The 25,812-nt window shown below is 32.2% G+C and overlaps 1 protein-coding gene across 50 annotated transcripts in view; it reads left to right on the forward strand.

The window, feature by feature from the left end:
* LOC143258659 (uncharacterized) overlaps positions 1–25,812 on the forward strand; it is a 113,400-nt gene that overhangs the window by 41,477 nt on the left and 46,111 nt on the right. For 31 of the 50 annotated variants that reach the window (XR_013032449.1, XM_076517975.1, XM_076517983.1 and 28 more), the window contains 3 exons: positions 2,162–2,251; positions 12,531–12,687; positions 20,454–20,639. The gene's annotated coding sequence lies outside the window, so the exon portion shown is untranslated. Of the gene's footprint in view, positions 1–1,744; positions 1,886–2,161; positions 2,252–10,638; positions 10,737–12,530; positions 12,688–14,094; positions 14,947–15,590; positions 15,655–15,682; positions 16,052–19,206; positions 19,317–20,453; positions 20,640–25,812 lie in introns of those variants that run through there. The other 19 variants (XM_076517993.1, XM_076517997.1, XM_076517994.1 and 16 more) reach the window with 19 other exon arrangements.

Here is a 25,812-nt window from a genome sequence, read left to right on the forward strand (position 1 = left end):
AAGACCATACTGAAACGAAGCGTTAATCGGTAAACACGTAACAAAATTTAGTCATTTGTGTTCAAGCATTCGGGTTGTCAACATCTCCCACTGACATCTCTTGTGTTACATTGGGTAAAAACATGGCAAAGGCTAAAAAGTTGACACAGTTTGAACGTGGCAGAATTGTCGAGCTGCAAAAGCCAGGTGCCATCGCTGGTGAGATTGGGCGTAGTAAAACTACTGTTGCAAATTTCTTAAAAGACCCCGAGCGATACGGAACGAGAATTTCAAGTGGTCGGCCTAAGAAAATTTTGCCGGCGCTGAGCAGGAGGATTCGACTGGTTGTCCGACAAGACACCAGCCGATCGTCAAACCAAATTAAGGCCCTTACAGACGCAGAATGCAGATCAAGAACAATAAGACGGCATCTACGAGAGAAAGGTTATAATAACCGTAAACGTCTTTAAAAGTCACGCCTCTTTCCACACCACGAAACAGCTCGGTGAAACTTTTCTGAGAAGCACCAAACATGGGATGTAAAAAAGTGGACGAAGGTTTTGTTCTCTGATGAGAATAAATTTAACTTGGATGGTCCAGATGGCTTCCAATGTTACTGGCACGATAAGTATATCTCACCGGAAACATTTTCTACACGACACAGTGGAGGAGGTTCCATCATGATCTGGGGCTCTTTCTCCTACCATGGAACAATGGACCTTCAGGTTATACAGGGGCGTCAAACAGCTTGTAGGCATTGACATGTAGGAGAGAGCATCCTTATTGACTGAAGGCCCTTGCTTATGTGGAAATGACTGGATCTTTCAACAGGACAACACTGCAATTCACAATGCCCACAGAACAAAGGACTTTAACAATGCGATTAACGTAATTCTTTTGGACCATCCAGCGTGTTTGCCCGAACTGAACCCAATTGAAAATGTTCGGGGGTGGATGGCAAGGGAAGTCTATAGAAATAAACATCAATTCCAAACAGTGCATGATCTTCGTGAAGCCATCTTCACCACTTGGAATAACTTTCCAGCCACCCTTCTGCAAACGCTTATATCGACCATGCTAAAGCGAATGTTTACAGTTATTTGCAATGACGGCCGTGCAACTCGCCACTGAAACCTCTTGTTGGGTATTTCCTACCCTGTTTAGGAGTTCTTTTTGGTATGGTCTTAAACTTTCGACCAGCTAGTATTTAGGCTAATTTCATAGTGTTTACATTTTCCCTATTAAATGCTAAAAAGGTATTTTATTTTTATTTTCCCTTTTTTATTGTCATCTTTCGAAGCTCTACTCAAATAAGTGGTTGAGTCTAACAACGAGAAATGCATTTTTTTTTCTTTACGTTCATTGGCCTTAAGATTTTGGCCAGCAGTGTATTCCAGGATTTTGCAAACGTTTCTTACTACATTTGTTATCATCATGTTTTATAAATATTTAAATCATAAGACCAAGACGTGGAACAAAGAGATTAACGTTAAATAGGATTTACTCGCTTAGGAGTATTCATAGTGAAAATAGTTTTATGATTATTAACTAAAAATAAAAGTTTAATTTTATATCACTTATTCTAGAAATGTATTATTAAAATGTGGGATAAACGTGACCTGCTTTCAAGGAAACAAAACTAGTTCAAGTCAAAACTATTGATTTTGATTTATTATAAAACATTAAAATGATTAACTAAATTAAATTGTGGTAAGCAAAATCTAAGTAAACCATGTCAAGCAACTGACAAAAGCGCACGATGATATCGACTGTTATCAATATAAAGCAGCTTGTCATACTTTTATGCAATATGCTTGACGCTGTTATAAAGGTAGAGTTTAATTGAAGTTTAGCGTTCTGTAAAAGTCAGCGGATAACCAATCACCAACTAGTATTCTAAAATATTGTATGTTAATTTTTGTTGTCATATTTTCATTTTGAAAACGAAACAGTTGAACATAATAATAATAATGGTTTGACATTATCATATTTTAAAAAATGTTGTACAAGTTATAACCAGCACATTGAACTGATTTTTGCTACTAAATTGTTATTACATTTTGTCAATACTTAGAATAAGAGATAGATGAGACGGCTTGCTATAAATTGTTTTAAAAGTTCTAAGAGTAATAATAACACTTGTTACTACATCATAATTTATATATTTTTTGTAATATTTCAGAATTTGTTGTGCAAAGTGGAGGGATTTACACATTTTGTCAAAAGCTAAGGAAAAACGACCTAGAAAAATATATTTATATGGAGTGTGAAGGTAATTTTTTCTTAACTTTTATCAAAAATATAATTTATCTACTTATCACTTGTATAGGCTGAGTAGCGTTTACCCACACTCGCATTTATGTAGTGTCAATAACGACAATATAGTTGTGCATACCTGAACTCGAAGCTAACATTACTATAAATAAATATAAGATTAAACAGATCCGTGTCTTTGCACCACATAGAGTAACTAAATAAGTGAAATTGAAAAGCCCCATTAAACATTAATTATCAGATTAATCAACACATTGTGATGTAATTTTTAATTATCTGTTGTAGCTCATATAATCAACAGGGTTTGTGTTGGGTATTGCATTATTGGAGAATAAATGTGGTGTTTTCCAACATTATTTTTGAATTTGGTTTATTATGTCTAAATGAAAGTAGATAGGTCATGTTTTAAATAACATAAGAGTATAATGAGTTGTGTGTGTTTTGCATGTTTTGTGTTTGATGGGGGTTTTAAAGATTATCTTTAGGTAAATAAATCATTGTGGTTTTAAATATTAGATAAATATTACATAGAGGTGAAAGATTTATAATATGGATACATTAATTGGTGCTACTACATTGATTTATTTTTGCATTAATACAACTTTATTTTATTAAACTAGAATTTTTTATAAAGAAATCAATACCCATAAAGCTGTTAAGTAAGTTGCTAAATTTAACAATCAAAGTTTATTAGTTGGGAAAAAACAACCCTTTATAAAAGTAATTCTACATGACAGCTAAATACAAACTGTATGAATAAATAGATAACAACAAGAATTTAATTTTTTTTAAACCGACTTCAGCTGGTCAATGAATAAATATTTATTCAGTGGTCCTCTTGTTTGAATCTTGCAATGATGGTAATTCCCATTTTTTTAGTTTCAACTAGAGGTCTGATGAATTTTAAAGAGTAACATTTTCACTGGTAGAACTTGCATTTACTAAATATTAAGGTAGAATTTTGATATTCATTCAGATTCAGTTTGTGAGCAATCCTGTTATGTTTTTGTTGAGAGAAACAGTGGCATGTGCCTCAGAATTATTTTAGCCCAGTAGTGCTTAATAGGTGTACTAGGTTTTAATGGTAACCTCATGATCTCATTACTATTGAAAATATTTATCTACCAAATCTAGGATTTTAGTGTATACTCAAAAGATTGAGTTTGAGAAAGAGAAATAAATTATCTGTGATAGTATTTACATTTTCAGTTAAGCTTTGTGCCAGATGAAGGCGATAACTGCAATGAAAAGAAAATCAAACAGTGTCAATGTATGGTTAGAATATCTATGTAATGAAGTTAGAAAAAATTCAGTTGGGTGAGTCATGGGAATATGATATACTAAACAAATATAAAGACAAAAAAGAGTAACATGATTGAGGACAATTCAGTCTATTGAGATATTCTTCCATCTCCTAAAATAAGTAATTTAAGCATTAAAAACAAATTAATAAGAGGAAAGGGTTCCATCTTTTTTGTTAGAACATGCAAGTTGTAAATTAAAATAACACATCGGGAGAAACATCAGAACATTTTTATATTATTGAAACCTAAGCATTGTTATACTTGTTGATGACAGAGTTCTGTTAATTAAGTATTTGATGACAGTATTGGATAAAAGTTTAAGAAGGATTTGCCTTCACGTGATGATTAAGATTTTGACAGCCTATTTCCTCCTCTTCTCTTTGCTTGACAGTTTTGTTAATTAAGTATCTGATGAAATTATTGGATAAAAGTTTAAGATGGCATACTCTAGATTAAGGTGAAATATATTACATGGAAGAGTGAGTGAAAGTTGCATAGATATTCCTCCTTAAAAGGTTTGAAGAATGGACACTCTAGAAGGACCTAATGAAAATCAGATAAAATCAAAAGTAATATAATGCAATAAATGGTGTCATTTATGTGAAAATATATGAACAAATGCATGCAAGTTGGGACAGCAGTAAGTCTACAGATTTACAACACTAAAATCAGGGATTCATTTCCCTTCGGTTGACACAGTAGTTAGCCTGATATGGCTTTGCTATAAGAAAACACATGCATACAACTTAAATGAAATAATGCTAAAAAAGACATAATAGTTAAATAGTTTAAGGAACAACAAGTAAAAGATCTTCTTATACAGCAATCTTGATTACAGAAAAGTATATGATTTGTGAAAATTATACCATAAATATTAAAAATTGAATTAATGATAGTTATCAGGATGATCAACCATATGAGATAATAAGAAAAGCAAGATTTAATGTAAAGTTATAAAATTTAGTACATTCCAGTACAGAGCATAAGAATGAACTAAGAAATTGGTATTTGGTCTTTTCAATCTAATAAAACTTTATGCAACACATGGACTAAATGGCCAGATAAATACCTAAAATTTTGGCATATCTATCTAAAATATAGAACTGACAGCCAGAAGGAAGGTAGCTAGTCAACAGGGCCTGCTACCTATTATACAGCTATGCTTAACTGAATAGCAAGACTATCATAGGTTTAATGACTCTACAACTATAGTTGTGGATTATACTAAGTAGCATATTGTTGTCAATTTTTGGACATTTAAGATATATAGCCTGGTATTTCATAACATGGTCATGTGCTTCACCAATCTAATAGTACAAAAATGAATGAAAACTAATAATAAAAAAATTTCTTTATATATATACACACATATTTTAGAAAAAATAATACAGATAGAATTAAGTAAATTAAATTAAAACAAAATCAAGTGGAAGGACTGAATTAAAAACAGCAAATCCAAACCTCTGACTAATTATGTTAATTTGTTATAACCAAAAACAAGCTGAAACAAAAATAAGTAAAAGTAAAATGCTGCACTACTTTAAATAATCCCAGGGTAAAAGCTATAATATGGGATATAAAATCTACCTTATGTTTCAGAGGTGATGGTGGAAGTAGGACCCACAGTGCAGTGGGGATACACTACCTATTACTCTTAACCTCCATTTGCCGGTCTTGTATAAAGAAATAAAGTAAAAGAATATCAATAGAAATTAAAATTAATGTTGTAGAAATAGAAATTAGGAGAGCAAGATGTGGGTGCTCAAGCCCACATTGCCCCACATCTATATCACCCTTCACTGCCTGCAGACAGTTGTGGGAAGGTAACTACTCTCCAAAGTAAAGAAGAAAAAAAATTGAGAAATAAAAATAAATGAAAGGTGATATAGATGTGTAATATCTTGCTCTCCTAATTTTTATTTCTATATGTTTAATTTCAATTTCTGTTGTTATTTCTTTATGTGAAACTGGCAAATGGAGGTTAAGAGTGATAGATGGTGTATCCACACTTCAATATTGGCCCTACTTTTTCATTCACCTTCAAAACCTAGAGTACATTTTATATCCCACATTATAGCTTGTACCCTGAGATTCTTTAAAGTAGTGCACTGTTTTTATTTTTATTTTCATTTATTTTTGTTTCAACATGTTGTTGGTTATAACAAACTGATATATATACACACATACATTTAAAAAACATTATGCCATAAAAGACTGGATCAGTTTTACAGTTTTATGGCACTACTTTACTACTGTAACTTATGAATTTTTCACAAGAAACATTTTACAACTGAAGAAATTAAAGGACGTTTTTGGCTCTTCCAATAAAGCTGGCTAAATACTGTTTCTATTCTATGCTAATTTGCATATATCTATCAAATCAATACTCTTATATACACTTGATTAGTTTTTGAGTGTTGATACTGAGTAATAGTTGAGAACATTTTTCAATAGTTAGCCAGGTTAAAAACTTATGTCAGTACTCAGCTAGGCTACATATTCTTGGCCATGTAATTAGAGTTACCTTTTTCAATATGTTTCTCAACAATTTTTTTTAAATGTCACCACAGTAAATGAATTTCACATGTCATGTTTAAGACTAAACCTACATGAAAGCATCAAATGAATATTTGTTTGAAAACTCTTCTATTCTTGTCAATCCACCAAATTACGTTGTGGTAAATTTGTATAGATTTTTTCCCTGATTTTTCTATAAAGTTCATTGCTGCTACTGTTTAACTGTAGTATACTGCCCTTGGAAAAGTTTTAACTTCAGTTTAAATTTGGCTGTAAGAATTTCAAACCTTTACATTAGTTTGAATAGTTTATCTCTCCCTACATATGTTCATAGAGTATGGAGTTTCACGTGTTACTATATTGTTATCTCTGTCTATCTATTGATTCTCTGACTTGCCAGCTGTAGTTATTATTTTTTTTTAGTAACTGACTTTTATATAAATACAGAATGACCTTATACCATTTAGGTGTTGATTAGCTGGGTTACATGTTTAAAGATTGTGTTGAGAGGCTAGTTTTGGCAGCAAAAATTTATTTCAAACTTGTGTTTTACTTTTTGTGATTTGGCCTTCCATGAGATAAATATTTTAACTTCATGTAAAAATGCAGCACCAGTGATTTACTGCTAAGAGGTGTTCAATATATTGCATTATTTTATAGCAATAATGTTTTAATGTAGAGTGGAAGAGTTTCAAAAGGATCTCAATGTGAAAAGCCATCATTAATATTTATAATTACTGTTTTTACACAGTAATAGGAAGACTGGTTATACACTTAAATATATGATACTCAGTATTTTAAAGAAGGTGCAATGATGTTAACTTAATTGGTATAAAACATTTTTTTTATATTTGTGTGCCCTGTTTATATAAAATGTATTTTATTAAATATTTTGGTTTAGTTACATTTCTGTCAAATTTGTTTTATATTATCAACGTATTATAGTCTAACACTTTTTTTTTGTTTCTTGTAAGCCTTTTTATAACTTTAAAAAGTACAAGTTTGCTATTTAGTTAAAGTCAATGGTATTGATGGATAATGTTTTGTTTATTATCCTGCTATTTATGAAAGATACTGGATAATAATAGTAAAAGTATCTTTTCTAATAATTAAACACTCCATTACCTTTTATCATATTTATTAGGATAATGATTTTATAGAACATTTATTGCAGTTCAGGTTTTTGGTGGTATGGAGATAAATGTAATAATAGTATTGTTTAAAATTCATAATGCTTACTACAATTCATCTGTGTGTTTATATTAGAAATAATGATTGTTATGGGAAATAAATATTTAAGCCTCTTTTTACTTATATCAAGATAATTTTTGTATACTGCAGAATTACCACAAAAATACTTCAAGATGGGTTCTCAACAGTTCTGCTTATACAGGAGTAATTGTAACAGTGATTACTGGCTTTGTTTGAAGGGTTTCTATTCAATGAAGCTCTTTTTAAAGTGATTCTGGTATGTGAAGGTAACAATCTGAAGCCGTACAAAGTGGTATTGCCTGCACTTAGCCCATTCTTTCAAAGTCTATTTATAGAAAGCACATACAACCATCCAGTTGGCATTTTGAAAGATGTAAAATATTCATAGCTTAAGATCATTATTGACTTCATGTAAAGAGGAAAAGTTCATGTTTTCCAGATGCACTTACCATCTCTTGTGAAAACGTTGAATTCTTGAAAGTAAAAGGTCTTATGGAAGTGACAGCTGATAGCCATTACAAAAAATTTCAAGGTCAACATGAAAAAATATTGTTCTACAAGAACAAAGATGTTGGGTTTGCCCTATAAAGGTAGTTTGAGTCTTTTGCCGTAGACCATTTTGTTCTGGGGTAGTCTTTCAGCTTTTGGTTCTCCTTTCCATTTTGTTACTCCTTTTTCCCTCATCCTGTTTTCTTCCCTCTTTTGAGATACTGCTTCCTGCCAGCATTCTTAGGTGGTTGTTTGAGACACACTTGGCAAGGATGCCATCACTTGGGAGATTCTTTTAGTTCGTATTTTTATTCCCGTCATTTTGTTAGTCTCCGAACACACAGGGGACTATCTTCCTGTCATGAATCTGTCAGCTCTGCACTGTTCTTTTATTCCTATATTTGGCCAGGAAGTTGTACTTATTACTTTGTTTGGATTTAATCTCTGGTTTGTGGATGACAGAGATTGATGTGTCAGATGCTTTCCTACACATTCCTGTCTCCCCAATGTCCAGACATTATTTTGCCCATCAGGAGAATGTATTTCAGTTCTGGACTCTTCTGCTCAAACTCACCTTGATTCTCTTATGCTCTTTATCAAGTGGTTTGTGTGTTTTCCTGTATTCTTCATTCCTTGGCCTTCCCTTACATGAACCAGCTACTTCTTGATTTCTTGCAAGCAGACTCTGTTCCTCATACTCTGGTTGGTTTATGCAAGTGGAGAAGTATTTTCTCACTCCCTCACACTGCATAGTTTATTTTGAGGTGTTTTTCATTTTCTTTTCTCAGGTATGCCCTACCTTCTTCCCTTCAAGTGAGGAATATGGATCTTCTAGTTTGCAGCCTCAACTGCTCTCCTTCTCCTACTACATGAGAGGTTCTCTCTGTTTTAGATATGTGGGCTTCTCTATAAACCTTCATCCTTTATATTTATACCCACTTAGTACCCTTCAGAGGGATTAATTGAAACATTAGAGCCTCTTTAAGAATCCTTTGAATTCCCATCTCTTCTCCTTTACAGACTGTCTTTCCAAAGTGGTTGGAGCAAGACAACATCACTTTAGGTGTTCCTCTTCTTCCTACTCATCTATAATGCCACATCTTTACAGTTGCTTTTCAATCTGTTTAGGGTACTTTCTAGATTCTTGAGAAGTTTTGGGATAATGGACTCTGTCTGGGTCCTTCTTCCATATCAGTCTCTAAGAGATCCTCACCATTTGTTGAATTCTGGGCTACTTCTTTCTGACCTTTCAGGGCTGGTTGGTTGGTTGGTGCATTTCAACAACTCAGCTATGATCTCGTACATCTCCAGGTATGGGGCACTCAGTCAAATTCCTCTGTTTTCAGATATTGGATCTCCCATTTTGTGCCCACAGCCATTGAATGAAAATTTTGATAACTTGTCACATTCCAGTTGCTCTTAGATCCTTTCTATTGTCCAGGCCAAACTGTGTTTAATTCTTTTGGTGGTTCCAATTTGACTAGCTTAGCAGTGGTTTCCAATTTTTTGCCAACTTCTGGTAATACCTTCTCTTACACTTTCTCTTTTTTTTTGTTCACCCTCCTCCTTCAGCTCTAAACTGCTGTGCATTATCCAGCCATTCCCATTCTCTGTTTTTTGTCTGACTTTTCTCATGTAACTTGCCCAGCAGACAGTCCTTTTTTAGCATGTGGCATCCTTAATTTCCCATTCTAATCATTCGTCCTTTGTGGCTGTGTATTAACAGAAGTGGTATGTATACTGTTGTTGTCTCTCTCATTGTGGTTATTCTCTGTTCTGTCTCCTACATTGTGGAATATTGTGCAGCTTTTTCACCCACATTTCATCTTATGTGATATATTCACTAAAATTAGGTAATTAACTTGATTAAATGATATAATCAATTAACTGTGAGTAATCATTACATGATTAGTGTAATATGAAATTAATTAATCAAAATTATGATTACATCAGTTAATGTCACAAAACTACTCAATTAATTGAAACTAATTTTTCTGATTATCACTATTTTTGATTATTCCAGTTGTCCATGTCTTGCAAAAATAATTAATTAGTTGAATGTAATTGATTAATATACCCAATAGACAATAAATTATCAAATTCTGCTAATATATTCATTCTTATTGTCACTGATTTGTACCAGTTTCAGAAAACTTCATCCCTCATCAGTAAGTCTGGATGGGGGAGAATCAAAAACATGTCTAGGTTACTAATAGTGGTGGAATATCATGGATGGCAGTGGGCAGGGCCACCCAGGACTTGTTCTACTTGGTAAGCATTCCCATGCAGTGTGCCTACTGCCACCTGACATTAAAAATCCCTGAGCATTTCTTTGATAATGTCGCAGCACAGTTTACTTTATAATTAGCTTGTTAGAAAGACACTTTTCGATAAAAGTCACAAAGCAAATAACCCTCATACAGAAAAAAAAATTTGCATATGAAACTGAACAAGTGGCAAATTTGACAATATCAATAATAACAGATACTATACAAAACCAGTTTTCTTTCCAGTAAAAGTTTATGTGGTGTGTAAAAATATTGTCAGACTTTTATGGATATCTAAAATTTAAAAGTATATCAATGTGTGTTTTGCACAAGAACATTTTTAATCTTAGTGTGACTAATTTATATCAATTACCCTCTGTCGAAGTTAGATCAATCAGAAAAATCAAACTCAGCCTGGAGTAAAATTTGTTTCTACCTTTATTTTTTTATGCTTGTCATTTACCTTATAACTCATGCTTGTCTAGTTACTGCTTATGTGAAGTGTTTTATCAGACTTTCTGAAATAATTTACAATTTTCAAAGTCATTAAAGTTCTAAATATGAAAATAATAACTTTTGTTTTTGCCAGGTTGAGGTGGGGTTGATGGTGGGAGCCAAAAAACACATGCATATATGGGCTTGGCTGGTTTTTTACCACCCTCCACTCAAATTATCCCAGCTACAACCTTGTGGAGTATGTATTATTTTTATGTTGTTTTAATGATCTTGGTAAATCTATATTAATGGAGGATTTGAACAATATGTGTTAGCTAAATGACAATTGGTGAATCAAGTAATAGGTTGGGCACCATGTTTGTTTTCAGTACTTTAAACAATTTGCCTGCTGAATAATTTAGAAGAATGAACTAGTAGCATCAAATTAAGTAGGTAGTAAATAATACTGTAATTACAGATTTATGATATACTTAAAATTTATAAGAAAACTCTTAATTCAAATTCTAATGTTTGTAGTAGTACTAAATAAATATTGAACCATAAAATACAAAAACAACAACATATTATTTAGTTAACACATTGTACCCATTTAATGACATGCATTAAATATTAATTTGTTTGGTTTTCATACCATGATCCATTCAAACACTTTTTCTGTTGTTTTTTCCCCATCCACCAGAAGGGAGCACTTGCTCTCGGAACTTATGTTGTACTTGGACTATACTTCTCCTTTGAGTTTATGAACACTACATATGATTGTAGGTCTATTGTAGCATGATATGTAAGGACATGATGGTGGATCAGCTGTCTTACCTTGACTGTATCCTTGTATAGAGTGATCTCTTTATCCTCTGGTGTTTTCAGAGGACTTGCTCCAACTATGAAAGTCATGTCTTTGCTGTCTTTCCAATTCACATGACCATTTAGCTTCCACTCTTTTTTTCCTCCAGGTTTAGGCTCTACAGCTTTGTGTCTGGATTTGTTCAATCTCTTTATATGTGCTTTAGACATATTTTCTTCTCTTTCCCACTTGCAGGAGCAGTTACTTCTGCTTTTTTTACCCTGTATGTTTTCCACACTGTAACCAAAAGGACAAGTTAATCTTCCCTGACCTTTCATTCCTCTTCAAAACTTGAGCTGCTAAGAAAGATTATTATATGTTTTCTCTATTTAATTTTCCTTTCTTCCATCTGTGATCATTTTGACTCAAATAACCTTGTTTGTAACAAAAAGGGTTATTTTTATCTCACTTGTACTGCCCAGTTTGATAGCCATTAACTGTCTTACCTTTATGCAAAATTCCTCTTCTTCTATTAACTTATCTCCTTCCACTTTGACTGTGTTATTAACCACATCTAGTTAGTTTATTCTTCTTCAGATTATCACTTTTTTAATATTTTCTCTCACTCCTTCATTATGTTTGTTATTTTGTGACTTCTCTTGCTTTTTATCATCACCATTCCCTAGCAGGTAGAGATGTGGACAACTTTCAGTCCATTAGTATCACATAACTTCCATTATATTATAGTTTCATCTCCCTACTGTTGCCATAATTGATTCTGTACAGAGGATCTCTGAAGGTAAGTTGTATATGGAAATACAGAGACAATGGAACCACCAAGTTGCCAGTGTTGTCTCAGAGAGTATACTTTTTCTGTCTCTCAAAATTTGTGTTGAGTGGAATACCACAAAGTGTTAAGCGCACCTACACTAGATTAGTGTCCACTATTGAGATGTGAGGTTTTCTCCAAACTGCTTCAGCAGTATATGTGTATATTACCTTTTGGGCCATATTTCAGGAACAAACATTTACAGTACTATGCATAAGTGTGTACTTGCATCTAGCTAGCACTCACTGTTTTTATTCATGGTAATCAGTTACACATTTTATCAGTGGAACTCTGTGTATGTGCAATGCATGTACTTCGTACTTGATCCAGGCATGTCTGACTTTCCCCTCTCCCTCTCTCCCCATGCAAGTACATCTTGTTTTATTCAAATGGACTAATGGGAAAAACTATTTCTTCCCCAGTAGGACAATTAGTGGAGAGTTTTCCATTGGGCTGATATAATATTGCTGGTATGAGACAAAGTGGGTGCACCCCTCAATTGGAAATAAGATTGAGATGAAGTACAACTCATTCCACTGCAATATGAATCAAGCTATTTCCAGTGATTACATCAGCCAAGTAAGTCATATTTGTTCAGGAAGCAGGTCTTGAATATTTTTTCACTGCATTTGATTATTCTAGTTGTTATCTATGTAAGTGTTTTTCCAATACAGTATATCCTGACTAATTACTCTGGCCACACAACATTTGCATGATTAGTTAACTGATGGTTAGGGTGCTTGACTCATAATCGGAAGGTTGTGGGTTTGAATCCCTGTCGTACCAAATGTGCTCGCCCTTTCAGTCATGGGGTCATTATAATGTGACAGTCAGTCCCACTATTCTGTTGGTAAAAGAGTCACCAAGAGTTGGTGGTAGATGGTGATGACTAGCTGTCATCTCTGGTCTAAATTAGGGACAGCTAGCACAGATAGCTCTTGTGTAACTCTGCGCGAAATTGAAAAACAAACCGGTGGGTCACGTGGTACGTCATTAATAAAATGCTGTGACTGTCTGGTGGGTCACACAACAGCCAACGTGTTGGGATGCTTTTTTAAATTACAAACTACAGCGTTTGTTACGAAAAAACAAACAAACCTAGATTGTATTAACTTGTATAGCTTATGAATGTTTGTGTAGTTATTTTTTGTTTGCTGTTTTATATTTTTTACAGTTTGTGCTTACGCGTTGTGTTTTATCTCTGTAATTTGTGAAAAGTAGTCTGTTAAGTCTTAATTGTTGAATTAGTACACCATTTAGATTTGTTTTAGGGTAGAAACAAAGTTTGTTTGTTCAGAATATCAAATGGAAATTTACACAAATTTTCAGTATAATTCACACATATTGTATCCTATCGCGTAACGGGTATACTACCCCATTCTTCTCGAAAGCTTTAAAATTACCGCTTATGGAACAACAAATTATGAACTATTTATTTAAAAAAGACGTAATTCAAACTTGTAATGAAACACGCAATGTTTCATTCGCATGCTTTAGCTCACCAATGTATCAGCGGCAAGTCTGCAGGCTTACAACGCCAGCTATCAGGCCACGATATTCATGCTGGGCTAAGCACAGATAACCCATTACTTCGTGCTTAAAATCATTCAAACCAGTCGTAATGTTTATTCTTACTTTATACAGTGTTATTAAACATATACGCTGCACACTCGAACTTCATTAATGTGGGAAAACGCACATCTTTAGGAGATTAATGCAATTAGATAATATCACTGTAAAACACGGTATTGCAACTGAAACAGTTTATCTAACATTTGTTTCCTTATTCTCTTACTGCCTGTTTTACCATCAATTCTGTTTTGTTTCTCCCATTTAAATGTGTTATTTCTAAACTTTTGGTTGTTTCGAAACTTCTAGATCATAGAATTTTTTTTTATATAGGTTACGTTTGTTTGTAGTTAAGCGCAAAGCTGCACATTGGGTTATTTGTGCTTTGCTCACCATTGGTATCGAAACCCAGTTTTTAGCGGTGTAAGGCCGCAGACATTCCGCTGTGCCACTGGAGGAGGGAATTTATATATATATACATTTGAGGTTTTAAGCTGATGATGGAATTTGAAACAGTTTCGAAACATTCATAATTGAATGTATTTTGGGTTTAGTTTTTCGTTAAGCACAAAGCTAAAAGATAGGTTATCACTGCTCTATCAACTGCAGTTATAGAAAACCCGATTTTTAATTAAGCATTATAAATTTATATGTCCCCGAGACACAGTGCTGAACTATAATGTGTTTCTAACATTTATTGTAAATTAATTTAATTTACTCAAATTGTCTGTGAAGTTCTTAGGTGTTACGATCTTATATGCAGTCAACTAAAATAAAAGTATTTAGATTTTATTTCTTTTTACGTAGTTCTAAGTTTATCAATGAAGTTGCTTTGTTCGTTTTAACCCTGTGAAATGCTATGAAGAGGCAATAATTTAGAATAATCCGGACATTTTGTTGAAGGAGCAGCGTTAACTGTCGGTACGTTCGATCTGCGCAAAGCCATGCTTTCTTCATTTCAAAATTTAAGCTTTAGCTTTCTTGTAACTTATACGGTAGCAAAATTATATGAAGTATTAAGAACATAGATATTAGCGGGTTGGACTTCAGATAATTGCATATTGTGCGTCTGTAATGTATTGGTGACAAAATTAGTTTTTATAAAAACTAATTTAGATTTAGATTAGTATTTAGATTTTATTTCTTTTTACGTAGTTCTAAGTTTATCAATGAAGTTGCTTTGTTCGTTTTAACCCTGTGAAATGCTATGAAGAGGCAATAATTTAGAATAATCCGGACATTTTGTTGAAGGAGCAGCGTTAACTGTCGGTACGTTCGATCTGCGCAAAGCCATGCTTTCTTCATTTCAAAATTTAAGCTTTAACTATCTTGTAACTTATACGGTAGCAAAATTATATGAAGTATTAAGAACATAGATATTAGCGGGTTGGACTTCAGATAATTGCATATTGTGCGTCTGTAATGTATTGGTGACAAAATTAGTTTTTATAAAAGAAAATATTATGAACACATTTTTAAAATACATAATCCAAGTATATATATTTGTGATAATTACATGAATTTTGATGTAATACTTATTGTTTTTAAAAAGACGTTGTATTTTTTATGTAATGTTTTATTTATTCGTAACTGTGGTAAGTTTTATATGCACGTGTTTCCTACTAACGCCTTTAATTTTTTGTGTTGTCAAAAGCCTTTTATATGTGCTGATTTTTCGTGTAAAATTAATGCTGGTTTCGCTTCCTCTTTTCAGTTCATTAGTATGTTAACTGTCACGTAATATTTGAAATTAAATAAATTGTTTTGATGAGTATAATAGTGAGAAATGTTCCAATATATTATCATGTCGCTGTATTCATTTTACAGAATCATAATAGAATAAAATCGATATCTTCTATAATATTATATATATATATACATACTAGCAAACAGTAATACTAACATTTTATTAGTTTAGTACTCAAAAGTGAAGTTTTAGTAAAGTATGTGAAAGACCAGTTGGTAAAGAAAACGACGGTTAGTGTTTAGACTTGTTTTTGTTACTATTGAACATAAGTAAACTGTTTGTTCTTAAATATATTTGATATTTACATAGTATTTGTAGTTTTCTATTGCTCTTTTTAATGTCTTTTTAACTGAGACTTGAATATATTTCAACAATTTTCGTCGCAATTAGGCTAAAATTTCAATTGGTAAGAAACGGTTAGGCTTAGCAGCAACTAATCCTTTAGGCTGTAGCTTAGGTGTGTATGCTGTAATTATGTATAACGTTATTATTTAGTATCTTTGTTAGTAAATTCTTAATATTAGTAATTGCAATACAGTACAACTGGTAAGACTAAAAGTAACAAAAGGTAAATTAAGAAAGATATTTGCACGTGGATGACCTTGCGTCACAAATTCAAACAAACAGGTAAAACCAAAATTTTTAAAAATTGATAAAATCAAAACATTTGTCTTAAATTAAAATGAAATTGTTTTCTGAATTTGGTCATAAATCATGCAATGAAGTTGTATGTGCTTAATTTGTGAAGTTTATATCTCTAGCCATACTAAGTTTAACGATGAATTTAACTCATGCTTCCCAGAGTGTGTTTACATAACATCAGTCTTTTTAGAATCATAATTTTAAACTTCTCTTCTGTCAAATAAAATAATTAGATGCAATGCAGTAGATATTAAAACTAGAAGAACAAATAACAAGTCGTTAATTTTAGAGGTGTCTTCATATTGATTTCTTAGAAATTTTCATTTGCATTTTGTATATTTATGACAAAATGTTTCTTTATTTTTTAATATAGTATTCAGATATATCCACTTCTTTATATGCATATGCATTGTTGACTTATGTATTAAGCTCAAAATACATATTACTTCTAGTACTGGTAACAAAATTTGACTCTAAATATACCAACTGTTCTAATCAGTCTTAGCCTGTATTTTCTAGTAATAGTTTTACATGGTATATTTGCTTACATCTACTTATTAAGTTTGTATGTGTAGAGTGTATAATTTGTGGATATGTTGTCAAGTTACCTCATTAGATGTCATGTGAGTTAATGTACCATACAGACTTTGATTTGGAGTTTTCACTGCATCTTTGATATAAAACTGCTCATTAAAATACATTTACATCACAGAGTGGTGGTAAAAAAGCCTAAAAATATCAAAAAGAAAAATGTTTGACACTAGGTATATCAGTGCTTAGATAGAATTTCAAAATTTTATAGCATTTAGGTTAAAAATGTACATAATTTAGTATTTAAAAATTATCAGTACGTTACAGTTTGTGATAAATTTCAACCAAGTAGATGGAGAAATGGATCACTGTATTTTACTTTATAACAAAGGACACACCACTTCAACATTTGTAATTCAATAAATTTAGAAGGAACACAATAAATGTGTTTATGTAGCAAAACACCTTACCTAGACATTTCAGTTGGATTCTATAATTGTATTTGTAAATATTCTCCTTTTCTTTTCCTTTGAGCAAATTAGAAGGCCTAATTAAAATTAAAGTTTCGTATCTTATCTTCCTCAGCATGTGACATCACATGATTTGTGTTGAGTCTGTTTTGAGGATTTGTCTCAATTAAATGCACTTATGCCATATTTAAGTCAGCTGTAGACATTGAGAACTGTGACTGCTTATTGATAAAGTTTTACTACACAAGGATACATATCATCAAGTTGGTTATCAAATAAAAAGTCACCAAGAGTTTTCAGGATCAATGCATGCATGTCGGGACCTTTTACTGAGTTATATTCAAAATTTAATTAAACAACTTTGTTGTCAAAGTGTGTCAGTATACTTGGCATTAAAATATAGTTTGAGGTTTAAACTTTAATGTTATTTCAATTTTAACATCTTAAATTTGAGAAAAAAATATTTAAAAATAACCCTCAGTTTTCAGTTTGTGTCATATGAAGCATTGGTACTCCAAGCTGCTCATTGTAATTTATTTATGTTTATACGATCTTCTGAAGGTCCAACTAATCATAAACTTGTAATGTAGACATTTATATTTTGGCTTTTCAGTATAAATCTAGAGCTTCCAGTCTTTTTATTTTAATGAGGTATATAAAAAAAAAAAAGATTGAGCTCACCTGACATACACCTCCCATATTTTTTTTCAAAAATTTCATTAGTTCTTTCTGACATTGTTGATGAATTATTAAAATTAATAATAAGAGCATCTTGTGAGTCTGTATATTGTTTTATTTCATTTTGGTGTCCCAAGTAGATATTTAACCTCAGTTTCTTTGTGATTGTATTTTTGTGCAATCATCAACTAATGGAACTTTTTTTTAAATCTACTTATAGCTTACTTAAGAATCCATATATATTGAAGTAGGTTTGGAGCATTCTGTTCTAGTGCTTAATGCATTTTTGTGTCCTAAATTGCATATTTGAAAGGAACATTAAGGATTTTGTGGAAAATTAACATAGTATAAAAAAACAAAAAACAGTGCTACGTATATATGTTCTTGGGTACAAATGACCATCAGCTATCATGGTTTCAGAATTTTACAGTTCAGTTTAAACCAATCTATTACAGAATGTATGTTGACAATACTTTTGTTACAGTTTATTCTGTGGATCATGCATTCAAATTTCAAAAAAAATATATTTAAATTCTTGTTACCCCAAAATAGAAATTCTTATGAACTATTGGTGCTTATGATATTTCTGTATCTGCTTACCTCAAGAAAATCTTCACTGACTTGTAAAATTGCTTTGACAGTTTTTCTCCCTTTAAAGTACAAAATTAATCTGATCCCTTGTTTAATAACTAAAGTTTTCAACCTTTGTTCTTCTTTTGTCTTTTCATACAATAAAATAAAATTCCTACATCTTTCTCTATAGGAAAATTTCTATCTTGGACATTTTCTTGGAAACTATTACTGATAATCACTCGGTTACTTTAGTAATACTAAATTAATGACTGAACTTAAATGCCCTGTACACTTCTGTATTCTTTACCTAAATAAGTAAAATTTAATTTTTGTAAATTATCTCAATAAACTCTTATAAATTCAACTTAGAATTGTCTTTAAGTTGACATATCGGGTAAAGCATTTTTTTCTTTCAAAAAATACCTTCCAACCTCACTTTGTTTATGGATCACTTATTCTTATACATATAATTGCTGCAAAGTAGTTTCATGAACACTTAAGAATTTTCTGTAGAACTGAGCTCCTTTTATCATCTCTCTGTACCTCTTCTGTGTTCAAAAAACAAACTACTGCCATGAGTCTTATAGACTTGTAACTTCTCTTTAAAGAGAGTATAATTATTAAATTTTCCCTAGCTTGAATTATAATGCAACTTCTGTTACATTAAACTTGCTTTAACTTTTTATCACTAGTGATGTAGATAGTTTTACTAATTTGTTTCTTGTGGATACTTATATTCAAGTTTGCTGACTGGTTTTGCAATCCTCTTCCCTCTAGTTTTAGTATCACTCTTTAAAAGGATTCTCATTGTACATAATTTTTTTGTGTGTGTTTTTATTACTTAACATACTGGTGATTATTGGTAACCAAGAGTTTTGTTCACTGTAGAAAATTGCTGAACATAAAATGTATATGTTCCAAAATGTACAGTAAATATGTTGTCTGTCAATTCTGTGGTGGTATTCTTCATCATTACTGAAATAGGCCTCAACTCTAAAGTAAGTTCACAACTGTTTAATGTTAATATGTAATTTTTTTGTTTATTGTCACATAACAAAGGTAACTAAAATGTAAAACTTTGATATATAATCTTACCCTCCTCTCACAGAATAACTTTTCCCAACTTGTATTGCCCTCTATGTTTGCAAATTGTTACTCATAACTAGCCTTTATTCCCATCTGCCCTCAAAAGTGATAGCATGCAAGTGTGCACCTGACAACCTTCCATCAAAAGGAGCAAAACTCATAGCACAACTCATGTATTTTTATGTAGCTTAGCCAATCCTCATTTCTCAATTGGCACCATAGTGTTCAGGCATGTTTTTTGCTTGTGCTTTCCTTTATGGAATTTTCAGTCAGCTCCTTACTTTTTATTAGAACTTAGTTTTTTCTTTGTTTGCTGTATTCTGAGACTTTAGTACACATTTGCATCTTGCTTTTTATTATAATAAGTAATGTTTGGGAGTTCACTTTTTGGGCTTTTATACTTCCATTCTTCATTGAAATAGATTCAGAGTTTCACGTTTTAGCTACTATTGCTACTGATTTTTGTACATATAACATAACTTCACTTAAAAAAAATCAACTTCTGGATCTTCAATTGTCAGCAGATGTTAAGGTCTTAGTTTGTAGAGAGTTGGCTACCTTCATGCAGACTCCTGATTCACTTGTGGAGTCTCTTTTCATCCCTGCTTAAGGGGTACTTGAACATGAGGATATGGATTTTCACACCCTGTTTTCTTCCCCTTCCTTTGCTACAAAGTAATGTTTAGCTCCAGTAATAATCTGTGCCTCCTGGGATTACTGGGCCAGGAATTTAACATTTTATCTTCATCTTCCCCTTTCCTTGTTAGTGAGAATCTTTTGGATCAGTATTTGTTCTCTCTCCACCTCACCAGATATTGGGATTCATGCCATAAGGTTCATGAACCTATTATGTTCTGGGGTTAGTATGTTTCGATCCCCACATGATATGAAAGCCCATGCTATGATTCCAATGAGTCTGCTTTTTCCTATTTCTAGATGCGTACCTCTACATTCCCATCTCCCCAGCATCTCATTTTGGTTTCATTTTGCCCATTGTGGTTATGTCTACCAATTTTAGGCGAGCTTTAGCTCCTTTTTTTTTTTTTCAGGTTATCAAGGCTTTTACCTCCCTTTTCCATCTCAGGGGGCCTTTGTTTTTACCATTATGTGGACAACTAGCATGCCATCTCTTCCATCAGTGTCAGTTTCTTAACCAAGAGGTTGCACATGTAAATTGTCTGGTCATAGTGGAGAAAACTTATGAATGTCAACTGAATACCATTACACTGTAGCAGGTATGTTTGTTTTTAAATTGCCTTAATTCCACACTGATTTTTTGTACATTTTTAAATTGGTAATTAAATATCAAAATCATGTTTTATCATAAGCTGTAATAGTTTTTGTTTAAAACATATGACAGTTGAAATGAATTGAAATGGATAAATGTTAAGGTAATATTTAGCAAGGATCTATGTCATCAGAACATTTTGTAGTTGCCTATCATACACAGTAAACTTACCTGATTTGAAGACAACTTTATTTCATGAACATAGTATAGAAACTGATATTTGCAAACAATGCAACTCAATAAAACCATAGTAAATGTATTGAAAGGTAAGAACAGCATGTTTAAGTAAAAAAAACATACCTCAGCAAAATATCTTTATTAAGCTTTAAAAAATCTCCAATCATGTGACTTCTTTATTTCTTTATCTAGGTAAACTGTTCTTTCCTGACAATGACAAAACCTTCTCCAAACATTGTACATTTGTTACTATTTCAACCTTTTGACTGTGGCTGCTTTAAACATGCTGTGTATTTTTGCAAGCCGTACACTGTATACAGCACAATTGTATTTATCTGCTGAAGATGGATGGTATTTTATATGGCAAATCAGCAGTCTGTGGGTTAAATTTGTTATCTTTTGTTGTTACCTAATCAACTCATTTCTAAACTGTATAAGAATACTTTTATCTAAGGTATTTGATGTCTTTTCATTGGAGAAAATGTGTCTAGCTTTCAAACAATTTCACACACAAGTACTTTCAGCATTCAGAAATGAGAGGAACGGAAATAAATTTTACAGAAACTGTAAAAGAAAACCCTAAGTCAATACAACTATTCTGCTGTAATATGGCAGTCCATTTCTTACTCTAATTCATTTGAGATTTCTTTGTAGATGATCAGATTATTTGATGTGGTACCATAACAGTTTTTTACCCAAACCATGTAAGAGAACTAAGGGAAATTCTTGGAAATCAAAAAATATTTAATATTTTATCAAGGGATGATATGTTTCTTAGTAAAAATAAGGCTGTTATTTGGGATGGACAGAAAAGTTTGTAAATGAATGAAAAAATAGGTTGTGTTGTTTACAGCCAGAACTTTTCAGATTTACAGAAATTTAAATATGGCTATTTTTAATTTTTTTGTGAATTACAATGAATAAGTTTGGGAATTGACAAAATATTGATTATAAAATATTTCTATGTCAAAGTGTTTGAAACATAGTTAAAATTAATATATGAAATTGACATCAAAATTTATGCCTGAAAAAGATTTATATAATGGCAAAAAACATGCAATGCCAAAGGAAGATGTATCTTCAAACTTTAGGCACAACATTTTATAATTAAGTTAAAAACAATAATACAGGCAGTTTATGTTGATTGACAAATGTTGATCACTTGCAACTAAATTTTCCCAAGGGGTCTCAAAGTATCCTATACACCAAAGGTTAAAATTTTAATGCCTCCCTAGGCATATCTACCTTGTACAACAAGGATTAGAAACTAGCATGATCAACCTTTACACTTCTTTGGGCTTGTTTTTTTTCTCTCGTAGGCTAAAGAAAATGGGTTATTATGAAAAACAACTGTAGAACAGTGTTCCATTAGGGGGACCTTTCTTTAACTTAAATTAGACATTCTACTTACAATACTAGAGTTATATCCATAAAGAACACAATAAAAACATATAAGTTTGGAAATTTATAGTAATTGTGAGCACAAAACTATAAGGGCAGTTAACGTAAGTTCAAAAAGTATGAGAGTGTACACATCAAGATGGCTGCTAGGGAAGGCTTGCTGGCACCACCTGTCAACACAGAGCAAGATATGGGGGCACGTGCTGTAATATATATATATGTATATATCTGTGGCTTCAGGCCAGAGCAATTGTAAACAAGTTAACATCCCCTCCTCTCATACATCCTCTTTGAGTGATGCCATCTTTTGGCTAATGGTGGAATATGAAGCACTTAGAATAGAAAGGGCAAACCATAGCAACCAGAAGGTGAGTGCACTGATTGGTGGAAATTAGGGTGTGAGGTGCATCACAGCTGCTCATTGGCCTTGTGAGTTCATTCTTTTTATTGCAAAAAAGCTGGAGACACGCTATGCCTTACATAACAAAAAAGTCATTGTTTTAGGGAATATAAAAAATCAAGTTGAATACCGTGTCAAAGCAAAAAAGACAATGCTACAATATAATATTTGAGCTAGATGTCATAAAGTATGTAAAGGAACATGGTCATAGGGCAGCTGAAAGAGTTTTTGGGCCACCGCTAACTGAAAAAATGATTTGTACTTAGTGTAAACAAAAAGATCAGTTACTGTCAGCTTGGGGCAGTAAATGCAACTTCAGAGGTAAGAAAGTGAAATGGCTTGAACTTGAAGAAGAATTGTACTCTTGGGTAATAGAACAGAAAAGTCAAGTCATTGTACTTTCAACAAAAATGATAATTTTCAAAGGGAAACAGATAGCTCAGGAAGAAAATTATGACGATTTTACTGGTCATAATTTTACAAGGAGTTTTAGTATTTCAAAATTTTGCAGGGCTGACTTGTTTAAAATGACAACTCAAAATCTCTGTCAACAGAGATTAGAGAAAATGTTTACAAAAGTACTGATAAGAAAAAGTTAGAACATTTTTTAAAAATTTCAAAGAGATAATTACTTAGAATAGTTTGACTTCCAGACAAACAGCAGAACAAATAAGGACTTTACTCAAGAACATTTACATAAGAAGCAGCTGAGTGACTAGAATTTAGTCAGAGCTAAATCAGGATTAAATTTCAACTGTGAAGAGAATCAACTTTTATTTCAATCCATTATCAATATTCAGAATACCCAGAATATGGCAAGCTTTAAAGTGAATTTGTGGTAACAAGAGAGAATCTGTAAATGAAACAAAATTAAAGGAGACATGACAAATGAAAATATAAAGAATGGCATCCAAAATATTGACCTTGGTCACCCACACATAGGAGTGAGGGCCCAATACAAACTATGAAAGACATCCATTCAAAATTAAAGAACAACAAAAAAGTGTTAGAGAGATGACAGTTCAAGGAGAAGGTGCCAATTTCATGTCTTTTTTGGGGGGTATGATAGGGAGATGGAAATAAAATCTGAGAGTAGGATGGAAGATAGGTTATACAACTCCATCAAGAAAGCAGAAGATATATCTTGTATCTTCAGAAGTTGAAGATGTACAAGATCTGTATAAAGGGCATGGGAAAGAGGAGAAGGGGAGAAAAAAAAAAGAGGCAGAGTATGAAAGTGGACAGAAAGAAGAACCACATGAGAAAAAAACCAAATAATCCAGAGACTAGTGTAAAGAGAAACCAAAGATGAACAAAGTAGGATATGTGAGCACAGACTGGACCATAAGCCAGGATTGTCTTCATAAAATAGTTACTCTCAAAAGATACGACAGCCAGTCTTGTGAGAGAGTAACTTACAGAAGCTATAAAACAAGGAACAAGAAAGAGATTGAACCAACATGACTGAAGGAAATGGGTAGAAGACTGGGATCCCATGAAGCAGTGATGTGGGAAAATAAGAAAAACATCTGTTTATCCCAGATGGCTTAAGGCTCATAACAGGCTATATCTGTTTATACTTAATTTTATAATTTATTTGTGCTTTGAACAGTGTGTAAGTAATAATTCCTTCACACAGTTGTATATCTCTCATTATGTATTGGGTGATGTAAGGCTAGAGCTGCTTATGAGCATGCTTCATGAGTAATTTTTATTATATTTTATTACCTTACCTAAGTTAACTTTATTGGACCTCATATTATTCTAATTTTTACATACTAATTACTTAATAATGATTATACAGTAAATATAGCACTTACCTTTGATCTCTCTCTCTCTCTCTCTCTTTTTTTTTTTTTGTTGGTTGCTGATGAAATTTAGGCCTTTTTTACTTTGATGGCACAAATACACTAAAATGTATATATAATTTATATATACTTCAATAATGCTTTTAAGAACACATAATAACACACACAAAGCAAAGAGTGTCCTATAACTGTTGTAATTTAATCAGCTCTATAACCAAGACAAGAAGGGCTTAAAATAATTCCATTAGCTACATGATCTGAATACTGCAAAATAAACCTTCAAACTGAAGGTAAAATTGACAATACTCAATACTGAAAACAACATAGTATTATGTGCCATTCAAAAGGCTAAAACTTTGCCTTTCTATTGGTTATAAATGATATAAAATATCAGACAGTTATTAGCAATTTGCAAAAGAGAGGATGTGAAAAATGGGTTTTCTCTTTTATGACTCTGTGAAGACATAGGATTGAAGGCTATAAATATTATACTTTGCTGTAGTAACTTCTGTATTATGATCAGTTAAGTTACATTAAATTTTGTGCTTAGAGAGGTGTGATGAGTAGATTAGAGATGATGTAAGACCTAGAGAACAAATGTCATGACTTATCATGTTAGGGGCAATTGAGGATTTATTGAAATATTTCCTTTTAAAATAAATAACTTAAAACTTGTATAATATTAAAAATCAGTATGTTACCTATGTTTTGATCCCAAGTTTGTATACATTGATGATAAATTAGTTTAATTAAATTGTAAATATAACCACACACACTTTGAGATACCTGTAATGAGATGGTTAATATATACTGATAAGTAGTGTTTCTCTGTCTATGGCTTTATTTTAATTGAAGTGTATTATATTAGTAATATTAACAATTTATTAGGTTATGGCAGGAAATTTGTGACAGTAAATAAAAAATTCCACGCTTTTTAACAAGAGACAAATTTATAAGGACATTTATTACAGCTGAAGAAATATAAAATTATATCTGAGAGAGTATAAAGAGGTTCAGTAGAAAATGAGTTTGGGACCTTACCACATTACAGTTCATCTCACTATATGCAATTATACTCTAGCTGTAAACCATGCATTGTGACAATAACCAGGCAGCATAGCTTCTATTTCAACTAGTAATAGTTCTACCATATTTTATATAAACTATAATGGTACATATAAGAAAAAAGTTGATGTTACTTTTGGGGAAAATTGACCTTTGGGTAGAAATTAGTTCTTTAATTCATGCTGTTTGGAGAACATTTTTATTTTGAGGATGTGTTACCAACAGATAATGCATTTCTTGTTCTGGTTGCACAAGTGAATATATGTAGG

This window comes from Tachypleus tridentatus, chromosome 8 (genome assembly GCF_004210375.1).
Source record: "Tachypleus tridentatus isolate NWPU-2018 chromosome 8, ASM421037v1, whole genome shotgun sequence".
NCBI classification, from domain to species: Eukaryota; Metazoa; Arthropoda; class Merostomata; order Xiphosura; family Limulidae; genus Tachypleus; species Tachypleus tridentatus.